This window comes from Artibeus jamaicensis, unplaced genomic scaffold (genome assembly GCF_021234435.1).
Source record: "Artibeus jamaicensis isolate MK-2021 breed Jamaican fruit bat unplaced genomic scaffold, CSHL_Jam_final contig_3126, whole genome shotgun sequence".
NCBI lineage: Eukaryota > Metazoa > Chordata > Mammalia > Chiroptera > Phyllostomidae > Artibeus > Artibeus jamaicensis.
The window spans coordinates 379,807-402,409 of NW_026521723.1; positions in this window are offsets into that span (position 1 = coordinate 379,807).

Genomic DNA, 22,603 nt, shown 5'->3' on the forward strand with positions numbered 1-22,603 from the left:
TAGATAAAAATCCCATTACTATACCTTGATCTAAAGGAAGTGGGAAATGTCTCTGGGACCCCTGGAACAATTTTCCAGGGTCATATTCAAGAGATAGAACATGTGTTATACACCGTGTGAGCCACACTAGCAATAATATCATTTACTCCATGAAATCATCTTTTAGGACTTTAATGTTTCAGCTCATGTACCTGTTAAAATATAGTTAATTAAGCCTTTACAGGTAGGATTGGTTTTTGATTGGGTCCAAGCTGTATCTGTTTGCCTGGGACAAAGATTTCCCCTCTTGTTGCCATATTCTTTTTCCTCTGCAGCTGTACATCAGAACTATAAAAGTCTTCTATTGATTTAATAAGAAGCAAGGAGCATTCTTTGCTGAATGCATAAATTGGCTGTTTAATGCTGTCTATCTAACTACAACATCAACTAAATAATTTCCTTTCCTTTTAGATAGCTCTGAAATTTTGATAATTGCTGATTGTTTCTATTCCTGTACGACATCTAATAATTTTGCAATCTAATCTCCATCCTTTATGGGTTGCCCTTGTCACCAAAATCAAAATGCAGGTCCAGCTGCCTGCCACTACAAAATCCAGTACTTGAGAGATAGGTGCTGATATAAAGGAAAGTGGTTTATTTTCAGGTGCCAGCCTCCTGGAAGATAGGGGGCTCATGTCTCATGCCCATCTCCTGAGAAGATGGGGGGCTCACATCTCAAAGCCCATCTCCACCTCTCAGTGGAGGCAGAGGTTTTTATAAGGACAGAGAGAGGAACAGGACAAAGAAATCAAGGGATATGTTGAAAAATTCCCTATGTGAAGACTAGCACAGTCCATTCTGATAAGGCAAGTGATGCTCTGGTATCATCATCTTGATTAAGTCATCCTGGCTTCATATCATCCCAGCTTCAGGTCATCCTGAATGATTGGTTCCATGGTTGAAGGTCAGCAAATCTCCTGAATCTGGGATGCTTGAAGGTCAGAGTCTTCATCTTTTGAAGTTAGTTCCTAGGATTCTTATATAGACATCCTGTTTATCTACAAGCTATATATTAGTTGGAGTCAGCACTTACTGAAACAATGTCCAAAGAATTGTTTCAGGGTTACAATTGGGTTACAATTTCCCACAGTTACAATTTTCCTCTGTTACAAATCCCCACAGTCAATTTTTCTTCCATTTCTGTGGAAGTTAGATGGTTGTAGTCAAAACATTTCAGAAAACTAGGAAATTAAGGATCCAGTTTAATTCAAAGGTGAAAAATAAAATTTTACAGAGAATTCACTGAATTAGAGTCTAATTTCCATAATTATGTGTAATAGATTTTATCGAAACACAATTTTTGTCCTCAGTCACCCTCATTGTTATCAAAGGGCAACATTCAGACCACCAATTCATTACATGCATTAAGGCCAGTTTCAATTTGGCCTGATTACGTGCATGAACACAACAGGAATAACAACCGATTGTGGGGGCTATCTTACATCTACGTCGCTGGAATGTTACCAGGTATTTTCAGACTGAGCTTTAATTAGCTTCATAGGGTGGAAAAGCCAAGCCATACTGTTACTATCAGGATTTGCCTATGATACCTAGATTTGGGTAAATGCCTCCAGTTCTCAAGGTCCCCAAGGGACGCTTGAGCTTCTTCCTTGTCATCTGCCAGGAAAGCTACCTTTGCTCTTTACCTTCAAAGACTGCCACAAACCATATGAATCAGCAAGGTACTAGGCCATTTCTCCAACGGGCTTTTATCAGTTTCAGCCAGTCTATTCTTTAACACTTTTTGCTGACATCCAGAGTCTAGGCACGACTGTGAATCTTATTTAGCAATTCTGTTGCTTTTGCTGCCAGGAACCAGTAGGTATATTCATTGGAATAGGTCAGAATAGTCAGGTTTACATATTCTAACAGTTAAGTTAAATGTCTTTGTGAACCCATCAGGATACCAGAGAAAATAGGAGAAATTTTAAAGAAGATTGCTTAATTCCGTTCTAGTCCAAGAAACGTATACAATTGCTGGTTCCCCTCTGCCAGAGACCAGCTTTTCTCCAAAAGCAGCTGCTGAAATTCCTGGATCATCCTTGTCTGAATTCCTGTTTTCTTTTCCCCCCGAGGTCAGTAGGGAGTGGGAAGTGGAGGAGATATAGAAGAGATAAGAGGGGAAGGAGAAAGGGAGGGGGAGGGCACGTCTCGACAAGGAAGCTCAGAGAGCAAATCTAGTGGAGGAACTATAGAAGGGCAAGTAATGAGGAGTTTGCATTTATCAGCTTCAGAAGCCTCCTTTATTTCAGAGACAGTTTCTAAAATTTCTTTTTAACTTCTTTTAAAAAAAAATTTATCTGTACTCCTCCTAGAAGCTTTTAATTTCCTAATCAATATATGCTTCCCGTTTATTCAGTTTAGTTTTAGAGCTGGCACTTTCTCATTCTGTATGCAAAAATTTAAATTAGGTGCTAAAAGAAAACTGCATTTTGGCCATTCTAAGTTATAATCATTTCCAGTTGCATCTTCCCATTTCTGTAAAGTACTTGTAACTCAAGGCTTCCTACCAGGAGTGTTAATGAGGGCTGAGGTCTGGGAAGTTTCTGGCCATGGAGGTACAGTTTCTCATGTTAATTTTACTTTTATGTTGGGATCTATAGAGGTTGCACTTCCGAGTCTCAGAAAGCAATTTCAACTGAAAAGCCAAAATTAAAAACCAGCCACCCATTTTTTTCCTGCAGTCACGCCTTAGCCTGGGGTTTTTCAACCCTTACTTAGTTCTATTTTGAGGGTTTTAAAAAGACAACTCAAGTAGAATCATGGCAGGTTTGATTACCGGTCAGGGCACATGCCTGGGTAGCTTGCACATGCCTGGATTGATGTTTCTCTCCCTCTCTTTCTGCCTCCCTTCTCCTTTCTCAAATACATAAATAAATACATATAAAAATTTGGTCCTTCTCAAAGAACCACACACATAAAATTCCAATTTCATAATAAACCTAAATTACCACATTTAAGTTAGTGAAGCTTAAACAGTTACAAATGTCTTGACTGAATCCTGACTTTAGTATTGTTACCTGAAACCAAATCACAGGTCACACAATAGAGAACCTCACAGACCTGTTCCTGCATGTGGTTTAGCACCAGTTGCCCGTCAGCATATACGAGCAGAGCAAGGTAGTGAAACTGCATTCCATCTTCCAATCATCGTACTTGGTTTTGATTCTGGAAGTTAAACTCATTCACCAGTATTTTAAAGGACCCTTCATTTATTAATTCCCATTCATATTTCAACACACACTTGAACATAAACTTGTCATAATCTAGCACAGTTTCAGTGAGTTTAATGAGTTTCAATGAGTTGACACAAATACAGTCATTTGGCTACGTAGTCATTTAAAGTTGCAACATTGACTATGACTCTGTCACGGATTCATTTGCTTATGAAATGGTTGGGGAAAGATCAAGTTGAAGTTTACAATAAAGTTGTATCAGTTGAATGCATCTATTGCTTAACAGCAAGTGAATAATGCATTACTAAATAAAAGTCTTCATAGCAATCCACACTCAGGTCTGTCAAAGTGGTTCCCATTTTCTGATTTGGTGAGGCAGCCTGAAGCTTTTAGAATGTTCTGTGCCTGCTGCTGACATGCTTCTAGCCATAGAAATAATATGCAAACTTTCCACCCAACTTATTAATTTTCTATAGTTCAAGTTATAACTTAAAAATAATTCAGTAAATATTTTCAAAGAAATAATAATATTATTTAAACTTTTAAATAATATCTACATCAATATAAATAAACTTACTAACTTCTGCTGAAAGTTTTAATTCAAGTGCATTTGATCTTACATACTATTCAACATGAGTAATGTGAATATTTCTAGAAAACAACAAGGTCTTCCTTTTCATCTTCACCTCCCTCTCCCCAATCATTTTAGTGAGGTGAGGGAGATATTGTATCTCCCTTGTAACAGCAAAAGTCTTCTCACTGACACTCTGAGCAAAGACAGAGCCATCCCTGCTGTGCCGACCAGAATTCCAACATACGGAGTTTGTGAGCACCATAAGGCGATTGCGGTTTTGTGTCAGTAAATTGGGCTGGGTTGTTAAGTAGCAGTAGATGATTGGAACAAGTGAGAGACCTTTCACAAAAAAAAAAAAAAAAAAAAGAGGAGGGAAGTTTTGACAAGCATTATATGCCTGCTAGCTGTCTATGCCAGTATTGAGAGATGTGAGGCTAAGGGTCCAGGGAGAAGTTAGGTCTAGGAACATGTATTTACCAATTATTTGTGGAAAGGTGATCATTGAAAAAATAAGAGGTGAACCACCCGATGCGGTTCATACATTTTAATGAAAAGAAAGTCTTCCCTGGCTGCTTGGTTGGTTGCTTAGTTGCTTGGGGCGCTGTCCCCGTACACCCAAAAGGTTGCGTGTTTGACTCCTGGTCAGGACACGTACATAGGTTGCAGGTTCAGTCCCCAGTTGTGAGTGGGTATGAAGGCAACTGATTGATGTTTCTCACGTCGATATTTCTTTCTCTTCTTCCCTTTGTCACTCTCTAAAATCAATAAAGATATCCTTGGGTAAAAATTTAAAAACAAAACAAAACAAAAATGAAAGGAGAGTCAAAGACTAAACTTGGGGCAGAGAAATGAGCACGGGAAAAGGTGTCAGGGAAGGAGGCTAAGAAGCAGCTCATTGAATAAATGGAATAGAAAAGAATGAAATTAAAAGAGACAAGTTGGATGCGATTGTAATAAGGATTAAAGCATTGCAATAGCTTTGCTTCTACAGACAGGAGAAGATACATGCTATATATAATATATGCTATATATTAAATAACACATACTATATATAATATGGTGGATAGATTAGGCATTCATTTTGTATTTTAAAGATATTTATTTATTTACTTATTTTTAGAGAGAGGAGAAGGGAGGGAGAACGAGAGGGAGAGAAACATCAATTGTTTGCCTCTCCCACACCCCGAGTTGGCGACCTGGCCCACTACCCAGGCATGCGCCCTGACTGAGACCCAAATCAGCAAGCTTTTGATTTGCAGGCCGGCACTCAAGCCACTGAACCACACCAGCCAGGGCAAGTTCATATTTTAGAAATAACCTTAGTCTTTAAATTACCAAGGTCTTCTCTGGCACTAAAATTTAGGTAATAAAATTATTTCCACTAATAAATCAGGTAGGGTCTCTAGTTTCTCAAATTGTATTTAAATGTGAAATTCTTTAAATAGCCAGCAGGTGGAGCACATTTACTCAAGAAAATCTAATTCTGGGTTGTTGGGTTTTGTTTTCTATGGAGGGCGGGGTGGGTGTGGAGGAAGAGAAAGTGAATGGGAAGTAGGGAGCGGGAGAAGGAAGAGGGTGAGGGAGAAAAATCCAGGAAACGAGGGAGGCAGGAAGGAGAGAAGATGAGAGAGAACTGTTTGAGGTCTCTCCTTCATTGAATCATGGTATTGTTGGAGAGATTATCTAAAGGAATTATCATGTATTTAATCAAGCACTATTAACGTGAATATGATATTTAAATCTTGTCAAATGGCTTATGTTTCATATCTCTTTATTTCAGAGACACTCTGAAGCTGGTAATGTTTATAACCCCAATAATGTTGAATGTCTAAAGCAAGGGTCTTCATTTGAGTTCCTAGGCAGTTGCTGAATGGGGGGGGGGGCTCCACCTGCAGCCCTCCCCATCCCCTGGCCACCACGGATGAGAATAAGTCTACCAAGACATGATCTGCTTGGGGAGGAAAGGTGGCCAATCTCTCAAAGGAGAAGGGCCAAGAGCCTTTTCCTCAGTGTGCTTTTACTGGGTTTGTTTTGCACAGGAATACAGGTAAAGCTCATTAATCATTGTCCGACAATAAGGATCAAACAATAGATAACAAATAACTCTGAGGGCCTATTTTAGGTCAGGGTCTGATAGCTAAAGAGCTATAAAGCTTTGAGGAACAAACTCACTTCTTGCTTGGACCCTTATTTAATTGAGAGCATTCGAAACAAAGCAGGTTTCACAGGATTTTACATATTCTTTCTTAGGCCTGATTGCCCTAGGGAACCTACCCTTTCCAGACAGGGTGGTACCCACCATCAGCATTGTTTCAGGCTTAAATCAGGCAGCCAAGAGATTAGGAGACAGAATGAGGACTCCAGCTCTGTCATAGCAGAGGGGCAGGGATCCGTCACCCCCTTTTGCTGTAGCCCCCCAAGTCCTTCCCTGGGGCCTCCATGTGATCATGCCTGTCTTAGGTCATTTCTCCCTTGGGAAATCTTACCCATCGTTGGCTAACTGATCAAGCACTGGGGGCCAGTTATGGATGAAGTAAAAGCAAAAGCAGCGCTCCTGCCAGGGAGATAAACTTTGTCTCCTTAGTGGCTTCTGGTTTGAAGGTCACTCACTCAGCCTTAGCCATGGGGGGCAGTTACAGCTCCTGAAATCAGGCTGGATGGTTCCCAACAGCTGAACTGTGAATTAGTTGCCTGAAATCATTAGAAAGCATGTGAATTTTTCATAGAGCCCATAATGTTAATTTGACTGTCACATGGACGAATGATGATGAAAAATTGAGGACTGCTATGCAAATGGCAAAGATGCCCATACCCCGGGGGCAGCATGTGATGGCTCAGTGAGGAAAGGTAAGGAAATATTTTTATCCTTTCAAAGGTTCTATTTTTGTGCATAACTTAATTATTTGTCCACAATCAGTTAATACATTAAGGCCTATATTTAATTCACAAATTAGCAAGGGTCCTTGGGGGTAAAAATTAGCAGTATAATAGAAAAAACTTCAAAACTTGATTATCCAAATAAATATTGTATGTTCGTATACTTATAAGGACTAAAAATGAAAGCAGAGAAGTCAGAAAAGAGAATATCTTGATAAAGCAGAGAAAGGAAACATAATGAAGCTGGAATTTCTTACCTTTGGTTAAAGTTACAGAGGAAGAGATGAAAATAAGCTAATTTCTCATCAGTTTTAGGGGGAACTAATGGATTCTGCCTAAAGAAATGGAGGACAAGATGTTAAATAAATATGTGATAATACAGGCATTCACTAGAATAGAAATAGAAACCAGAATTATTCACAAAACTAACAAACATGGAGTGAAGAAAAGCAACCCCTTGAGTAGTATATATAGCATGATTCCATCCGTATTAAATTCAAAGGATGCAAGACTAGGGTATAAACTGTTTTTATTTCTTATTTTTTACATTTTTAGAAAAGTTTAATTTTTTATTTTTAGAAAGAGAGGAAGAGAAGCATGGATGTGGCAGAGAAACACCAATTGGTTGCCTTTCATATGTGTTCCAACTGGGGACCGAACCTGCAACCCAGTCATGTGCCCTGACGGGGAATCAAACCAGTGACCTCTCCACTTTGTGGGACAATGCCCAACCGAGCCACATGGGGCAGGATATACAGACTATTTTTAGGTAATGAAATTCTAATGAAAAACCAATGACAAACACAAATTCAGGTGAGTGGGGAAAAGGGTTGAGGTAGGGTTTACAGTTCTTAATGCTTTTTTCTGAAGCTGGATTCTGGGGTACAAGTGGCGTTTTCAACATATCAATATATCAATAAAATAGTACTTAATATCCTACTCATATTTTCTAAATGTTAATATGTTAAGTACTTAATTATAAACCTTTTAACCGTGGAGCAGAAAAACTCTTTGTCATCTACATGCACTTCTGGGCTTCCTTGTTGCCGTCCTAATGTGTGTGTCTTTAAAAATCAAGTATTTTTCCCTATTATTAAGTTAACGCCTATACTTTGTGGAAATTTTGGAGAACAAGCAAAACTATCAAAAAGAAGGTAACCATCACATTTTATACCCCACTCATAAATAACCATAACCACTCAATATTTTGGTGAATTTCTTTGAAGCTCCTTCATGCATATTTGAATACAGATGAATCATACCGTATATATAATTTTGTAGGCTGATTCCCCCCACCCTGAAGTTATATATTAAGCATTTCCTCTTTTGTTTAAAACTTTCAAATGCAGAGGACAGGCTGGGATTGAAAATAGGGTGTTTCTTGAAAGTGAGCTACAAACTGGTGGATCTATACACCATTGCCCACCCTCCTCCTCCAGGGGAATTTGGCTTCCAGATCAGCAGGAGATTCAAGGGCTCTTTCCTAGAAAACTGTTTCCAGAATGATTCTAGAGAAAAAACAAACAAAGTTACCACTGGAAGTTTTGGTGTTTGCAACAGGAAACGATTCGCTCTTTACTTTGCTCCCTTCTCATTCCACCCCCAGAGCTTTCAATCTAATGTTTAGTGCCTTTTTAAAGGAACAGATTATCAGATATTTATGGGAAAATCTCAAAATATAAGAGAAAAGCGGGAGGCGAGGGGGAGAGAGAAATAGCAAAGAGACACCAGGAATACCTTTAGTTAATATCCTTAGAGAAACAACAGATTAAACTTATTTAGAAATACAGAGGTAAACAGAAGATAGACTAACAGATTTTAAAATGGTTGTTTTTGGAGAGTAGAACTCGGGAGTGGATACAAATGGGACAGAGAATTGCTGGTTTTCTTTATAAGTCTTTACTACTGATTGATTTTTTAAAAATTGTAAACATTTAGCCCTGGCTGGTGTAGCTCAGTGGATTGAGCTCGGGCCTGTGAACCAAACAAACAACCACGGTTCGATTCCCAGTGAGGGCACATGCCTGAGTTTTGGGCCAATTCCCAGTGGGGGACACATGAGAGGCAACCACACTTTGATATTTCTCTCTCTCTCTCCTTCCCTTCCCCTCTAAAGATAAGTAAACCTTAAAAAAAAAGCAACCTGTAAACATTTATTAGATTAATAAAATATTAAAATGTAAAGGCCATGGATTTTTTTTTAAGATTTCAAAACATTGTTTTGATCATGCATATTTTCCCATCACATTGGTTTTTATTTAATCAGAAAGAACTTTCCATTCAGTTACATTATTTTTTTATCATGCATTGCCATTACTTTATCACCTTCTGAAAACCTCTTCCTGTTTTTAACTTTATTGTTAAGATTAATAAATGCAGAATCTAACTAGTTCTAACTTGAAGACGTCACATATGCTTAGAGAACTACTTAACAGATTCTAATAATTATTCAAAATTCATAGAACTTTATGTGTGGAACTCAAGTATCTTTTTTTTATCTATGCTAATAAGTAAAATTATTGTTCCCCAAATTCAAGCTATATAGTCACAGATTTCATACACATTTAGCTCATGGGGAAGGGATTTCAGAGGGTGGGTGCTGGACAAAGTCCCATGTGTGTCACCTCTCAAATTTCCTGTTTAGCAGTTTAGAAGTTACATTTATCACTGACTATCTAACAACTTGACCACTGTTCCTGGGGTTAAAAAGCAGCCCTCTAGCTCAACCACAGAGGCATCTCATGAGTTATAAAGGAACTTGAGCATATTTGTGCTGGTGAAGAACCTGTAAAAAAAAAAACAAAAACAGTTTTATAGCTCTATTTTATCTTTTCTTCAAATGGTATTTGCTATCAGTGGCTGAAAAACCTCATTGTGGCTTGGAAATCACTAGAATAGGGAAATGAAAGGAGAGTTACCCAATTAAAGTACAAAACCCCACACCCCCTCACTGTTTTCCCTCGATCCCCACCAAATTAGAGGAAGTTCGGTGGAAGGATGAGCCAGTCGGATGCCTGGAGGAACTGTCTGGCCTCCTCCACAAGCTACTCGCTGCCACTGCAATGTCAACATTGCTTTGTGGTCAGATGGCAAAGATACAGCACAGGTGAGCAAAGAGATGAGATTAAAGGACACCTTTGGTTCAGGTCCTTTGCCCATTTTTTAATTGGATTGTTTGTCTTCCTGGTGTGGAGTTGAAGGAACACGAGCAAAGGACCCATGGACAAAGACAATGCGGGGGTGGCGCAGGGGAAGACTGAGGTGGGGGCGAGTAGGTCAAGGAAGAGTAAAGGGAGAAATATGGGGTCACCTGTAATTGAACAACACTAAAAAAAATTTAAAACAAAACAAAAACTAAAGGATACTTTCTGTTTAGCAAAAATGAGTTACCAGATGAAGAATGCTTCTTCTTCAATGCTGAGAAATGGTTTGGTTTTCAACTGGCCAAGTTCTTATGTGGGGAAATAGGGTGAAATCCTTTCATTTTTGCTCTACTTTTGGGGTGTAACTTTCTGTGTTCACTGTTGTTTGTTCCTCAAATTTTTTAGTGCCTTGGGATAACCTTAAAGTCAGAAATGGATTAACTCCTCTTAAGGCTATAGCATGAAATTATACCTGAATTTTTACTATTTCAAAATAACTTAGAGGTATACACATTTTGAAAATTATATGTACAAAGATCACAGAGCATCATGTTTTCATTACTTATATGTTTTATCTTTGAACCCTTTAATTTTCTCCCATCAGAAAATATTTTAATTATATAATTCTCATACTACTACAAAATTCCTTTTTCCTCTTTTTCAGTGTCCAGTTTTCGTCTCACACCCTGCGGTTTGGTGTTTTGTCCTCTGGGTTAACTTTAACACTTCCTGTTCTGTCACTAAAACACATTCCTCTGCACAAACACTTGGACATCTATTGCATAGCTTTAAAAATGTCAAGTCATTTACTACCTAAATCCCCTTATCATTTTATTGGTAGCTTTGGATAATTCATGTGTTCTTTTCTCATATGTGGAAATCTAAATCTAGTCTTACATAATTGCTTCAAATGATGAGAAGCTATTTATTTATTTGTACTTCTAACATATCCTTAAACAGGAATTAAGGTGATTTATAATAACTCATACAATATAATGGGATGAATGCAGTTAAAGTGAAAAAAGTTAGAAAAGGGAAACTACTATTGAGAACTGAAAAGAAATCATGAGTGAGTTCAGTAGTCAAACACTTTTCAAATAAAGCCACAGTTTGGTCTGGCACTGTATTCCTGGTTTTTGTTTACCAGTTTCAAGTCCCCTCACTGTAGCCTGAAGGCTACATTTCCCTTGTATCAGCCAGGGTTCCCAGAGAAACTGAACAAATAGGTTATCTATCATTGATCTATCTATCTATCTATCTATCTATCATCATCATCATCATCATCTATCTATTTATATTGAGGAATTAGATCATACAGTTATTGAGGCTGGCAAGTCTAAAACCAGCAGCTCAAGACCTGAGGCCGAGAGGGGCTGGAGACCTAGGGAACAGCCCTGGCTGCAGTTCAAGTTCTAAGGAAGGGCCTGTACTGCAGAATTTCCTCTTGCTCAGGGGAGATCTGTCTTTTGTCCTTTAGCCCTTTAGCTGGTTGGAGGAGGCCTACCCACATTGTGCAGGGCAATCTGCTTTACTCAAAGTCTATTGATTTAAGCATTAATGTCCTTAAAAACCATCCTCACGGAAACATCCAAAATAATTTTTGCCCACGTGTCTGGGAACTGAGACACAGCCAGTTTCACACATAAAATTAACCATTATACCACTGAAGCCTGCTCTTTGCCTTCACCCTCCACTGACCTGATTTTTGTTTTTGTTTTTGTTTTGTTTTTTGAACATGCCCCTTTTCCAATTTTCCCTATTCCATGAAGCTTCTCTTGATCCTTTTTTCTCAGGCTGAAGAAACAGAATTCCAAAGAGGCCATTAGTCCACAAGTTTGTATTTCAGGATTGGGTGAAGTTCTCTACTTTGTGGGTGGTCAACAACTGCTTGCGAGTAGGCACATGGGTTATCTGGGGCTTCTTTCTAACCTCTCTTTCAAAGACCCTGCCCCCATCGCTTAGCCCTTTGTAAAAATTCTTTACATTGTTAAAGGCTGTCATGAACCATTACTTCTGCTAAAGGGTTCTACAGTAGCCAATAGCTTTAGTAGCCCAGCCCACATTTTCTGGGTGCTAATGATGCCAGTACATAGGGCTGTGGCTTTAACAATTTGCTTTAATCCCTAATGAGCATGACACAATAGGAGGGGACCTGGGAAAAGTCTCCCAGGACCTAGCAGTCCAGTGTGTCTCTGCTACTAGAAAGGATCATCTTCCATTTCTTCACCTCTTGTTCCTCCGAAGAATAGAGTCAGACTACAGTCAGGGGCTCAGGGAATCAGCCACTCTTTCTGGCAAGATTTCGAAGCTTGTGAAGAAAAATAACTCTCTAGCTCTCTTTCAACAAGGAACACAAAAACAAAAATGAGGTAAAAACATAACGCAAATAAGCGACAACATAAAAATATTATAGACAGAGACTCATATATGTCTCCTTATTTAACCAGGCATCAGAGAACACGTAAATGCATAACATCCAGTTCTGAAACCTTTTAGAAAATTTCCACGTGATCCAAGCCCAGATCTTGAACCAGTCACACCTGTGTGATTTAGGGGACACCATAGAGACTCTACTCTTAAGTTACCTCATTGTAAAATCAGAAAGGAGAATAGACATGCTTACTCAGAAAGAAGAATTTAGTCATTTGCACATTATGCTTGTTCCCTTTCTGGTGGAAAATATAAATGTGCATGTATGTTTATATTGTATATATAGGTATATCAGTAAATTGTTTTCCACTTTCTTTGGTCAACATCAAAAATAATAATAATTTTTAAGCTAAGAAATGTGAATATTGTAATGGAGGAATTTGGCTGGAAAATTATTGAGTGATAGGTATTTACATATACGTAAAAATATTAAGCCACATAATTGTATACGTATATATGTTGTATTTGCAAAGGAAATAAAATGTTACCATCTGTGTATTTTAATTCTTTTATTTACCATTGACTGCCTATCTATTGTTCAACTTTTTGATTCTCTTCCTTTTTTTCCTTTGTGGTTAAGTATACATCATCTACCACCTCAGCTTAGCTGAGAACCTCATACTTGTGACAGCATTTTAAAGTACCTACACCACATCAAAAGTGGGCAGATTTCTTTCCTGGCCTTGCTGAAGTCTGCTCACCCTGAAAGTCTGCCCCAGTGGCCCCAGCTGCTCCCACCCATGACCATCTCGGCCCACTTTGAACCCAGCCATGTTTGCTATCCGTAACTCTATCTCTTTGTAAGTTTAGATTACCATGAATATGCTCCATTTTCCTTCACACTAGCTAATGGTAATAGCTGATGTTGATCACGAGTTTAGTATGTCCTGGGCAGTGTTCTAAAATTACATGAGTTAACTTACTCAATAGTTGAAATAATCCCATAAGAAAGGTACTGCTATCCCCACTGCACATGTGACAAGAACTGAGTCATAGATGGATGAAGCATTTGCTTGACACCACAGAGCCAAGCGTCCAGTCACAAGGAGCCTGGCTCTGAGACCACACACTATACTACTGCTGAGTTATGAAAGCTCAATAAGAGTTGAGGTTGCCTCACAGCTAGGAACCTCCAGCACCTAACCATGACTTGCATTCAGTAAGGAACCTGTAAATGTCTTATGCTTGTTGCTCTGTGAAAACAAATCCTATTGTTATGGAAAAAATACAGAAAAAATCTAGGGAACTCTTATTTTACTAATGCTATTTTTACTTCTTCTTCTTCTTCTTTTTTTACAAATCCTGCCTCAGGTTTATTTGTACAAAGAGCACAGGAAACACTAGCCCCATGCAGACAGCAGCCCAGTGGGTCACACCGGTCCTTCCATCCTCCCATCAGCAGACAGAGGCCTCTATTGTGGAGCTTTGGTGGGGTCATGGGCACCTGTGAGAACCTGAGCCCGGGCTGCAGCTGCACCCGGGGGCTTGGTTTAAGCCTTGGCCTTGGCCTTTGGCTGGCAGAGGCTGAGACCCTTGATGATGCAGGCATGAACACATTTCTGAGCTTGAGGTGAGCAAAGTAGGCAAGTAGACTGAGCTTGCATCTGCCACTGTTTGAGGTCGTGAGCTTGACCTCTTTCGGCTTTAAGAGGACCTTGGCAGGCTTGGGACGTGCACTCTCATGGCCTTGACATTGTTGGCCTGCATCTTTTTCAGGCCCTTCTTGTTGTGCTTCTTGACAAAGCACATTTTCTTCAGGAACTTGGAGTCTACTACTTAAGAGATTTGTGTGTTTGTGATCTAGATTTCTTAATGCCATTTCTGTGCCATTTTCAGGACTTGTCGTGCATGGTGTGATTGTCAGACTTGGCCGTGTCTGCACCAAAGCCTGCAGATTCCAAAGCCTCTTTTTTCCTACACCAAATTAAATTTTAGACTAAACTGACTTGTAATGAGTTCAGACTCAAGGAATGTTAATGGTATCAAGGTTTTTCTGCCACTGATTTTTTGTTCTAAGGATCAACCTGTGGTTTGCTGACTTAACTATAGAAACATGGATAGAAACTCCCTGTTATGCAACAAACCACTTCCTTTATCTGTTTGTTTATTTACCTACTGTGCTTTAGCTAAACTTTTCTCCACTTGCAGTGTCATGTGATTGTGACTGTCTCACTACATGGAGCATAAATGCCTCAGGTACGGACTTGGTAGCCAGATTTAGAGGTTAGAATCCTCTGTAAATAATACTTCATTAGGGTGGCAGAAAAAATTACCTATATAAATATGTGTAAAGCACTTAAAACAGTTCCAAGGATTTAACAACTGCTTTAAATAAAGTATTATTAGTATTATTATTATTAATCAAACTGCTACAATCTTAACAAATAACTTAGTCCAGCTTTCTGCATTCAGAAGCTTCAACCAGTTCAACCTAGAGGATAAGAAAGTGAAGCCTCTAGTTTCATAAGAACAGAAGATCTTAGATTTGGAGGGAAACCCAGTGGCATTCTGCTCACACTTCTCTACAGTACATGGAACAAGTGGTAACTGTGATTCTGTTTGAACATTTCCAGTGATGGAAGCTTACTGCCTCTCAGGAAATTTTATCTCATGATCAGACAGCTTAATTTTGAAGGATTTGTTCTGTACATTGAACAGAAATTTGCCCTGCTGTAAATTCCATATCGTGGTTCCAGTTGTGGGTCTATAAAGCAGTGCTTCAGGGTCACCAAAGTATTTGATTCAAATTTTAATTTTTTAAATACATTTTTGAGTTATTTGTTAAAACTGAAATTCTTAAAAAAGGAGTGTGTAATATCCTTGGGAAGATGCTTAGCTTTTCTAATTCTCAGCTTTTTAATCTATAAAATGGATAATTAATAGAAGAATTATAGGCACTGAATAAATATTAGCTGCATCTTTAAAATCATTATCATTGTGTTATTGACATTTTGATAGAGCTTCCTTACATCTCTGTGATTCTAATTTATTTTTGCTGCAGACAGTTCTCAGCTATTTTCTTCCTTAACCTAGTGAAGGACTCCTTTCAAACTTGGCCTTGTCATGAACTAAGCACGAGCTTCCTGGGTCCACATCCTCTTCAAGGTAATCCATCAAAACTGGTCACTCAATTTCCTGCAGTTAGTCCCTGAATATCTCCCAAGACAGGTGTTCACATGCCCAGCTTTCCTTGTAGCAGGGATCCTCTGGACCTGGGTGTTGCTAACACCAGTGCTGAGAATCCTCTCATGGCTGCGTGTTCCAGGGTAACTGCTGCCCACCGCAAGCCCTGCTATTTCTGCTCTGTCTCAGCTGCCAGACTCCCCCGAGGACCTCATTACATCAGAATAGGGAAAAATCCATCACAACAGATTTCTACTTTGGGGATTATTCCTGTCATGTGTTAATTCAGCTTTGTAGAGGCTAGAGACCCTCAGACTAGGGAGACTTGGTAGCACTCAGTCCTCAATTCAGAAAACTATCTTGTGTTCCTCCTGCTTACCACACAGTTCCTCTGGGCAGAAGACAGAGTGAGGAGGAGGTCTGTCTGACCTTGGCTAAAATGATACTCCCCTTTGGCTATCTGTCCTATAAATACCTGTGGGGCATATTTTAAACCAGTTTTAAAAATTATAAATGTGATATATGCATATGTTCATAGTAACATTTTTCAAACATTACCAGTATAAGTATAGAACATAAAATAAGTTATATATCCCTAACCATTATCACACCAATTCCCCTGCCCACCGATAGATCTCCTTATACATTGTTGCAGGATTTCATGTTCTTATGCATATAATTATGTATATATGTCTATTTTTATAAGAAAACCAAGGAAATTATAAATATATAAATATGTGCCTCACATACTTTATTATGTATTTGGGGAATTTTTCCATGGCAGCACATAGAGATTGCTTTCTTCTTTTCAGTGGTTCTATAACATTTCAGTAGGTTATAAATTTTATTTAGCCAGTACCTTACTAATGCATATTAAGGTTTTTGTTGTTATTCTGAACTGTGGCAATTAGCTTCAAAAGAGCCTCCAATGAGCCTCATGTCTCAGTATTTATGCCCCTGTGTATTCCTCCCCTGGTTTGGGCTGACCTGTGTCACACGACAATGTTGTGGTGATGTATGACTTCGAGGACCAAGACATAAAAAGCATTGCAGTTTCTGCCTTGCCCTGTCTTGGATCACTCACTCCCATATCATGGGGACACAGCAACAGTTCTACCTGAGTGAAACGTCTGTGGGGTAAGGAACTGAAGCCTCCTGAGGCTTGTCAACCCCCTGAGTGAGTCACTCTAGAACTGGATCTTCAGCCCTGGTCAGATCTTCAAACAACTGCAGCCTTGGCTGACGACCTTGACAAGAACCTCATGACACACCCACCCAGCTATGCTGTTTGTAGCTCCCGAGACACAGAAACTGCCCGAGATAATAAGCTTTATTAAGACTTTAAGCTTTTGAGTTTTGGGGTAGTTTCTTAAACTGTACTTGACAAGTATTACAAAAACAATGGCACAATAATCATCCAGGTCTGCTCATTTTTGTGAGACTATGGAAGTCTATACAACAAGTTCTTAAAAGTATAATTACTTTTGCTTTGAGTTGAAAGGAATATGAAATTTAAATGTCATTTAATAATATCAAATTTAATTTCACAGTATCCCACAGTAAATAAATATGTTTTCCATGTGTTCCTTAATGCTGTGGCTCACCCCAGATTTTTGCCATTTCATAGGTTTGGAAATATTTCTTTTCCAGTTTAGATTTCTTGGTTATACATGAGGTTGAGCATTTTCTTATATATTTATTGGCTACTTATATGTATATTTCTGTCAATGTTTTTTAATCAACTTATACTGAATTGCTTATCTTGTTCCTTTTAATTTGTTGGAGGTCTTTATTCAAGAAGAAAATTAGAAAATTAGCCATTTTTAAAATACGTGTACGGAAGGATCCAAGATGGTGGAGGAATAAGTGGAAGCTACATTAACCTCCTCCCAAGGCCAAACTGGAATTACAACTAAACTAAAGAAAAATCAGGGATGTCTACTTTCACATCTTATTCAACATAGTACTAAAAGTCCTAGGCATAGCAATCAGACAAGAAGTAGAAATAAAGGGCATCCGAACTGGAAAAGATAAAGTGAAACTGTCATTGTTTGCAGATGACGTGAAACAGTACATAGAGAACCCAAAAGGTTCCACCAAAAACTACTGGTACTGGCAAGTGAATTCAGCTAAGTAGCAGGATACAAAATTGATACTCAGAAATCAGTCACATTTTTATATTTCAATAATGAACTAATAGAAAGGGGAATTAAGAAAACAATCCCATTCATAATTGCTTCAAAAAAATAAAATACCTAAGAATAACTCTAACCAAGGATGTAGAAGACCAGTACTCAGAAAATTATAAAACACTGAAGACACAAATTGAAGAAAATACAAATACATGGAAGTACATATGGTGTTCATAGGTAGGAAGAATTAACATTATTAAAATGCCATGCTACCCAAAACAATCTATAGATTCAAGGTACTAGTGACATTTCACAGAACTAGAACCAATAGTTCAAAAATTTATATGGAACCACAAAAGGCCCCACATACAACAGCGATTCTGAGAAAGAAGAATAAAATTAGAGGAATCACACTACCTAATATCAAATTATACTGTAAGGCCCTAGTAATTAAAACTAGTATAAAAACAGACTATAAATCAATGGAACAGAATAGAGAGCCCAGAAATGAACCCACACCTTTATAGCCAGTTGATATTCAACAGAGAAAAGAAGCATATACAATGGTCTAAAGATGGTTTATTCAGTAAGTGGTGTTGGGAAAGCGAACAAATACATGCAGAAGAATGAAACTAGACCACCTCCTTACACCACACACAAGAATACATCCTACATGGTCTACAGAGTTAAATGTTAGATTTGAAACCATTAAATTTCTAGAAGAAAATACAGGCAGTAAAATCTCAGACATGGCATTTTATCTGATATACCTCCTCAAGCAAGGGAAATAAAAGAAAAAAGAAACAAATGGGACTACATCAAATTAAAAGAGTTTTTGCACAGCCAAGGAAATCATCAAAAAAGAAAAAGACAACCCTCAAAATGAAAGAACTTATTTGCCAAATACATCTGAAAAAAGGTTAATATCCAAAATTTATAAAGAACTGACAAAACTCAACACCAAAACAAGCAAAGCAACCAATTTAAAAAGGGGCATACAACCTGAATAGACACTTCTGCAAAGAGGACATACAGATGGCCAGTAGACATATGAAAAACTGCTCATCATCACTAATCATCAGAGAAATGTAAATTAAAACCACAAGGAGATATCACCTCAAACTTTCAGAATAGCTATCTATCATCAATAAATCAACAAACAAGTGCTGGTGAGGATGTGGAGAAAAGTGGAACCCTTTTGCACTGTTGGTGGGAGTGCTGACTGGTGCAACCACTGTGAAAAGCAGTATGGAGATACCTCCAAAAATTAAAAATGAATCTGCCTTTTGACTCAGTGATTCCACTTCTGGTAATATGTCAAGAAACCCAAAGCACTAATTCAAAAGTATGTAAGCACCCCTATGTTCACTGCAGCATTATTTAAACTATTCAAGATACGGAAGCAGCCCAAGTGTCTATGGGTAGATGAGTGAATAAAACAATTATGGGACATTTACACAGTGGGATTCTGTTTGGGTGTAAAAAAGAAAATTTTACCCTTTGTGACAGCATGGATGGACCTGGAGAAATTTACACTCACTGATGTAAGCCAGTCAGAGAAAGACAAATACCATATGATTTCACTCATATGTGGAATCTAATGAACAAACTGAACAAATAAGCAAAATAGACACACTCATAGATAGAGAGCAGGCTGACAGCTCTTGGGGTGAGGTGAGGTGGTGGAGGGCTGAGCACAAAAGAAGAAAGACTCACGGACATGGACAGCAGAGTAGTGATTGCAGGGGGTGAGAGTGATATAAGGGGTCTAAATGGTAATGGGAAAAATACGATAAAAATAAAAATAAATAAATAAAAACAAAATAATAAAAATATGTGTACACATGTTCTAACATTTTGAATTTTCTATTTCAACATCACTTATGGAATATTTCCAGAGTAGAAGATTTTTACTTTTTGTAGGAAACTGTATTTAGAAAGTATTTGGGGCTGTATAAAATGCTGTCTGTGCCACCTCTAAAATTATTCAAAGAAAAACTCTCATTATCCTGTGGTTCATTTCTTATCTGTTTCTTCCTAAAGATTTGGTCTCAGAAAACAAAGACCAAATCCTGGATTTATGGTGTTTGCCAGTTTCTGTAGTGCTAACCCTCCCACCATGTCTAGCGGCAAGTTACCGATGTGACTGCACCGAACACAGAGTCAGCTAGGAAGAGAAGCGCGCAGCTTGCTGGCTGGTCTGTGCCTGCTCTAGACTTCAACACACCGGAAATGTATTCGGATATAAGGGATGAGAGAGATTCAGCTTTTTAAATGGCTTTATTTTCCCCCAAATGGCAAATTCTTTTTTTGCTATACTGAAATGCTCGACTTTATCACATTCATATTTCCTAGTGTATTTGGGTTTATTTCTGTACCCTGTATTCTTTATTGGTTGCCTATCTATTCCAGCACTCAAATAGTATTAATTACTAGAGTTTTATAATACCTTTTTAATATCTGGCAAAGCTAGCTCTCTCCAATAGTCTTCTCTTTCAGAGTTTTCCTTGGCTCTGTTCATGTATGCTCTTACAGAAATCCTGTTGATTTAGAAAGATTTATAGCTTTGCATTGGTCATTTAATAAATTTAAGCTTAGACATGCACATAATACAAGTATACTATGACTGCGCACATAATCATTTTCCTGGTTAGACTGGGAATACTTTTTGCTGAATGCCTGTTCATGCACTAACACTCAGTTGAAGAAAAGCAATTGAACATATATTAATAACTTGGTCATATCTTGATACCATTTTCACATAAATGGTGTTAATGCTGACTGTGCATTTTAGGCATATGTCAAAATTTTATATATATATATATACTAAAGAATGCAAGCAAGTTGTTACTGCTCTTCAAAACTTCTGATTCATTCTAATGGGAGTAGATTGTAACAGGATTTACTTTAAATAACCATTGTGAATATTTATTGTTGTGAATTAGATATTTTTTAATGCTATTAAACTAAATACAAATGAAAATAAAAAAATAAATAGATTGGATGATGTCAGCTGAGGTAGATGCTAAGGTGCATATAAGATTAAAATTTACATTGAAATATCTAAACTTTCTAACATAAATTTATTTTGGTTACTTAATACATTACGTATATAAATTTAACCTTTTATTTCAACATACATTTTCACTGTTAAAATTTTTGAAATCTACTGAGCTGAGGTGTTGGTTTTTTTTTTTTTTTGCTGAATGCGGGGAAGGATGGGACAGAAAGAGGTGTGTCTGTAACTCACTTAAAAAGTTTGTAGAGTCCTCTTTGGTTCTTCCATTTCCCTTGCACACCACCCCGTATACCTTAGGTTCTGAGTGCTGTCATCTTCTGTGCTTTTTTATTGATTATTTTTTCCTTGCACTAGTATTTAAAATTTTTTATTGTATTTTTTCAATTACAGTTGATATTGCTTGCCGTCTATTCTAATTTTCACCCCCTTCCCCGCACACCCATCAGAGACTCATCCCGCGCAGCATGAAGATAAGTGATGGCCAGAGGTCTGGGAAGTGGGATGGAGGGAGGAAAAGGTAGAGCACAGAGGATTTTTAGGGCCGTGAAAGCACACTGTACGATGCTGTAATAGTGAATACATTACACATTTGTTCAGAATCATAAGACATAACACACCAGAAGTGAGCCCCGATGGATTTTGGATGACAGTGATGTATTAATATGTTAATGGATCGTAATGAATGTTCCACGAGTGGGAGATGGTGATCACGGGGGAGGGGGGCTGTGCCTGTGTGGGGAAGGGAGGTCTCTGTGCATGCCGCTCAGTTTTGCTGGGCACCTAAACGGCTCTGAAAAATAGAGTATATTACAAAATTACCTACGATCTTTGGGATACTAACGTGCAAATGACTGGTGAAAGATTTAAGTGCTGCTCTCCCAGGGGCCTTTGTGTTTTAGCAGAGAACGATGCTGCGAAGCTGTGAGATCGAGCTGTGGTCCTGGCTGCAGGTGGATGTGCGAGAGTGTGGACATCACAGCCTTCCCCTGAATCATAGGGAGAGGGGCGGAGCAGAGATGAAAGGCGAAAGGGAAGAGCAAAAGAACTGAGAGCACAAGATTGGCGTTCTGGTCATGACTCACTTCCTAGCTGAGTGAGCTTGAGAACTCCCTGAAATTCATTTTTCTCACGTGAATGACAAGCCTGAAAATAGAGCATCCTAGCAGTGCTTTAATGAAGGTAAATTGAGATAATGTATAAGAACGTATTTCATTAGTTAAAGTAATACAAAAATGTTGATTGTCACAAAGAACCCAGATGTGCTTTGGAAACATTTCTACTCCAGACTGACAACGGGAACAATCTGCCTGGATTCTAACAGTTTTACTCTCCTTTGCAATTAACTCAGTGTCTCTATTTTCTCACCTCTAAAACTGGATAACAATATTTACTTCTCTGGGTTGTTTGAAGGATTAAAATAGATCTGCTTGCAAAGTGTTCAGAAAAAGTGTCTGTCGCTCTTCACTCCCTTCCCAGTAAGTGCTCAGGAAAGGTTGTTGCTGTTTTCTTTCCAAATCTACAGGGAAGACAACAGTGTCTGTGTCTGAAGTTCAGCTCAGTCCAGACTCGCCCCACTTGCCCAGGGAAAAAGGAACTTTGACTTTCCACATGGCTTCTTTAGGGCATTTATCAATCACTTTCTTCCTCCCTCCGCTCACTACTCCCACGGCTCACTCCTCAACCCTTTGGGTGGGTATGTGGCTTTGGCCCGCATCCTTCTATTAAAATTATGCTTGTTTTGGAGGAAGTAAACTTAAAAAGGGTGTTTTAGACAGTTAAAAGTGAAGTGATGCATTTAGAGAGGGAGTGAATTTTTAGAACAGCGCCCCATTCCATTTCAACATGCACTATATAGTTAAGAAGATCAGTATAGGTGAGAACTAGAATAATCCTGATTGTTCGTTATATTTCTGAAAAAGATGTTTATTCTCCTTTTCTTCATATTCGTATTTTCAGTTGCCACCTGTCTCTTTGGATAGAAATAACTCCCTTTCTACAGAATGGCTGGGTTTCTCCGGGAGGAGGGAGGGTCTGAACCTTGCGTGTAATTGCTTCTCTCACTGTAGTAGAGATATCAGTCACCAGGTCAT